Source organism: Vidua macroura, chromosome 2 (assembly GCF_024509145.1).
Source record: "Vidua macroura isolate BioBank_ID:100142 chromosome 2, ASM2450914v1, whole genome shotgun sequence".
NCBI lineage: Eukaryota > Metazoa > Chordata > Aves > Passeriformes > Viduidae > Vidua > Vidua macroura.
In genome coordinates, this window is record NC_071572.1 from 86,080,018 (window position 1) to 86,084,685 (window position 4,668).

The 4,668-nt window shown below is 39.6% G+C and overlaps 1 long non-coding RNA gene across 1 annotated transcript; it reads right to left on the bottom strand.

Annotated features, from left to right (window-relative positions):
* Positions 1–2,505: 2,505 nt before the first annotated feature.
* Positions 2,506–4,457, bottom strand: LOC128821381 (uncharacterized). Its single transcript, XR_008441089.1, has 3 exons — positions 4,279–4,457; positions 3,578–3,644; positions 2,506–2,638 (listed from the first exon to the last, which is right to left on the bottom strand). It is a non-coding gene; the product is annotated as an uncharacterized LOC128821381 (long non-coding RNA).
* Positions 4,458–4,668: the final 211 nt, after the last annotated feature.

The following is a 4,668-nucleotide window of genomic DNA, read 5'->3' on the forward strand; positions in this document are numbered from 1 at the left end:
ACAGTCAGAACATCTGGTCCACTGTATGAGGCAGTGTATGTCTGCAAAGAGAATATGCTGTCATAAAATATTTACTCATGCCCACATATTTTCAAGTGACTTGCTCTACATCTTTCCCACTCTGATCATTTGATAAAAATATCCATGTAGACACTTATGCAAAACCATATAGAGAATTGTATAGCTATATACATCCATAGTCATATATGCAGATATGGGAAAACTTCACATAATCTTTGCATTTTTATTTTTAGCATTAAAAGTGACCACTGCTTTTCCTGTCCTATAACACTGGCACTAGTATATCAAAGGCTTCCTCTGCTGGAGATCCTGAATATGAAGTTGCATTTCTTTTTTGTCTTTTTCTTTTTTTTTTTTTTATCAAACCTGCTTCTTTTCAGGGCAATTCTACAAGCATTTCTTTTTATTTTCCTGTAACATTATAATACTCAAACTATTGTGAGGTGAAAAATGAACCTCACAATTTTCTTGTTTAATGACACAAACTGTATTGAGATATTTTATTATATATAAACAAAAATTAATTACATGTATTTTTGTATTAATTGTATTTTAAATGCAATAAAAATTAAATTTCATTTTTTAACTTCTTTTCTTCAGGGATCTGCTGTCTTAAGTTTCATTAATTATTCCATTGAGGGTGCTTTATTTGTTTGCATTAGGTATGACTCACAGAAGGAGCAAGTATCTTCAAACTATCACTGGTATTTTGACAAATCAGTGTTAGTTGGGAAGCCTTTCCAATATTAACAGGATTCTCTGTTCACATGGTCCTTCTGTCTGGAGGTTCTGGGGTTTGATGACAGATTTTGTTCAACTAAATGAATGAAAATACAAAACTGCTATTCACGGTAGGTATAAAACTGGTGGACAGGGGAGGATAATCCCTCAGGAGAAAATGACAGCAGTGGGATACTCTCCCATTTATGCAAAGACAAATGAGAGCTCATGAGGAATATTTTCCCAGACTCAATAATTTTCAAAGTGGTAACCTGTTTGTATAAGAAAAGCATACAGGATATCATTTAACTCCGAGTGTCATGCATGTATGTAAGTAACTGACACTACCATATGGCTTAGCCAAACTGATTCTCTCTTTTCTGAAGATCTGTGAAAATTTTGGTTTAGAAGTCAAAACACCCTGCATCTCTCTAACCAGAGCTACAAAAAAAAAAATGACATCCCCTGCCTTTTTCCATGCATCCACTGGCATCCTTTCCATTTATGCAACAGATTCAGACTTCTTTATCTCACCTTTATAATTCTTCAAAAATAGTGCTGCCTGTAGTCTAGTCTTCAGTTCTGCTTCATCCTCCACCTCTCTCCACCCCTATCTTTGGCTCAGTCCTCTCCTTGATACCTCTGCACCTTCTTTTGTCCTTTTTACCTGTCCTCAGTGAACCCATGGAACGGATTCCTAGCCCCTCTCCATTAGGTAATTTTCTGCATCTCCATACCAGCGCCTTAAAATTTCACTGTCTTGCCTCCATGACTCACCTTGGACTCCCAGGTTAATAATAAGCCCCTTATGCTGTTATGGCTTCTATTTGCTCAAATGAGCTCATTATCAGCTCAGAGCAGGGATTTCTCCATGATTATGTTAATCCTAAAGTGGACATTATACAGAATTAGCCAATTCCTGTACTAGTAACTCTGAGAGGATACAGCAGAGTACCTGAGTACTGAGTACAGAGCAGGACAATAACCTTGAAAGGAAAATCTCACTGGCATAAAAGTACATGTTTCATCTGTGACTTGATTCTCCAGACAGCATTTCCATCCTCTCCCTTTCACAGGAACCAGCTTTGATGGACAGGCTGAGACTAGAAACAAACTAGAAAGACTTAACAAAATAGCAAAGGCAAGAAGCAGAGCTAAATAAAAGCAGCAGATTATTTTCTTGATGTGGATCAGAGGGTTTCAACATGTGTCAGAGCACTGAGGAGGCAGAGAGATGAAGAGAGCTCAGCCAGGGACAGGCATGTGCTAGGTGTCTAGTGAACTTGTTAATTTCATGCCAATGTAAACATTTTAAGGGTGTATGAGAAAGCAGGGTCCCCTGACCCTGTCTAAATCAACAAATGGCCATCAGCTTTCCTTCCTTATCCCCCTACAGATATCTCTGTGTCAAGCTCCAGCAAATCTAATTCTGCCCAGTCATCCTTTCCTCCCCAAATCCCTGTCCACAGGAAATGGTGGGTGTGGGAGGCATGTGGAATCAAATTAATTTGGAAAGCAAGTGCAAAGTCATTTGAGACCGTTCTGTTGGGGGAAGCTATGACTGCAGCGGGGGCTGGAAGGCAGGGAGGAGTGCTGGCTCCCTTACCCCCACACCCAGGACTGCCAGGGCACAGGAATACACAGAGAAGCTGTTTGGCACCAAGCAGAGAGGATCTATGAAGAGCAGGGCTTTTATTTGGTCTCAGCTCTCAGCTGATTGCTCCTGGACCACAGCTGATTTCTTGGAGTATAATAGCTGCTGCAGGGCTTGGTCACTACTGCTGTGCTTCTGCCACTTCTCAAACACCTGTGGGGTTCCACTCCTCATGTCTAAGGGGATCTTTAGATCCCATCTGCGGTCCCAGACCTCAGGTTACACTGAGCTTCTGAAGAGCAACTGAAGAACGTAGACGAAAAATCAGCAAGTTATAAGAAAACAATATAGTAAATAAGCTTCCAGAAACTTCTAAGCCCAGTACTTTTCAACAGAAAAACACTTGGCGAGAAAAATTTCTAAAACTTTGTCACCTTCACTAAAGTTATTTATTTATGCTTCACCGGCAATAAAACAATTTTTTTGAAGATTATAAGAACTATGTACAGAGGGACGTTTAAGAAGCAAACACCTTAAAATGCCTTCAGTATTCCTGAAGAAAATCCTTGCACAGGTATGCAAATTCAGAAACAAGGATTCCTTAAGGATTTAATCAACTCACTATACTCACACCTGTAAAGGATTAAAATGATCACTATTTCATAGAGGTGCCATCAAAAACTTCTGTAATATTTTTGGTGTTTACTTTATAGCTAAGGAACTTTCTAAAGATCAGCCTCTTCAAAAAAGCCTTATACAATTTACAAATGGACCAAATGATCAGCTGAGATCTGCCTATCCAGCAACAAGAATAATCACATATTTATGTGACCAGCAAACCTGATTCCATAATAAACATAAACTACAGAAGAACTTACTTTACTCGCATTTAAAATGGGTTTTGAAAGTATGCTCTCAAAAAAAAAACCCACCAGTTTCTTAATCAGATTAAGATTACATGCTTCAGTGCATTGCAAGGCTCTCTACCATGAACCAGGCCTAAAGCAGACTCATATGTCCTTCCTTCATATCCTTGACTTAGAAAATTCCATGCAGGCAGAGTCCCTATTCCAAAGAGTCTTTCCCTTAACTATAATCAGGGAAGGCACATTTGCCTCAATGATGCATACATGTAAGTTTTCCTTTCTCCTGGGTGGCTTCTAAAAATGTTGAATCTGGAGCTTGAACACTTCCTTTCTGATGTAATTTGAGAAAGCAAGTTTTTAAATAATTGGACTATACCTGCTGTTGATGATATTAACTGCATCTGTTAGTGAATCCATACATACGATTACTGTCTTCAGTAACTCTGTAAGTAGCGATGTAGAAAAAGACAAGAGGTTTTTTAATTAACAGTGTCAACTATTCAATGAAATTATGTTTGATTTTGTCCAAACCAACTGTGGAATTTTCCTATAGTTTTAAATCTTGTTTCATTACAGCCCAGAAAATAAATTAAGTCACCCTTCATAAAATTATCAACCAACTCGCCAAACAAAAGTTTGTCATGTACATTTTTCAAAGTGAATAGAAACATACAGCCTTTTAGGTTAAAATTATTTTACAGCTACTTCTGTGAAGCAGATTAATCACAGTTGATTCAATTCAATAGAGCACTTTATAACATAGCTGGAGCACACTCACAAGTCAAAGGAACACCTTGCCCCAGTATGTTCAATACTAAATTGAAATAAATATTTCAGCTAAAAGTTTTTTGCTTTGATTTACTAATTTTGGGTCCTAAACTGAGACTTCAGCTTCCAGAAAAATACCTCCTTTGGGTATCCACCTACTCCAGTGTGGGGTCTCCCACAGACTACATGTCTCATGCACCTCCAAGCACTGCAGGGGCACAGCTGCCTCACAATGGGCTGCACCAAGGGCTGCAGGGGAATTTCTGCTCTTGTGCCTGGAGCACCTCCTGCCCCTCCTTCTGCACTGACCTTGGTGTCTGCAGGGTGGTTCTTCTCACACATTCTCACTTCTCTCTCTGGCTACAGGTTGTCTGACAGAATTTGATGACACTTTGCCTGATGTTAATCCCAAGGAAAAAAAATAAAAGTGCAAGGTCTACAAGGGATCTGATTAATATACAACAAGAATTGCAGGGGCTTTTGCCCATCTCAAATACATTATCCCAGAGATGCTACCACTGCCTTTGATGGGCTGGGCTGTGGCCAGCAGTGGGTCCATCTTGGAGCCAGCTGCCATTGCTTTCATTGGACATGGGGGAAGCTTCCAGCAGCTTCTCACAGAGGCCCCTCCCATAGTGCCCATGCAGACCTCCCACTACTAAAACCTGGACACACAAACAGAACACAGTGTTTCAGAAT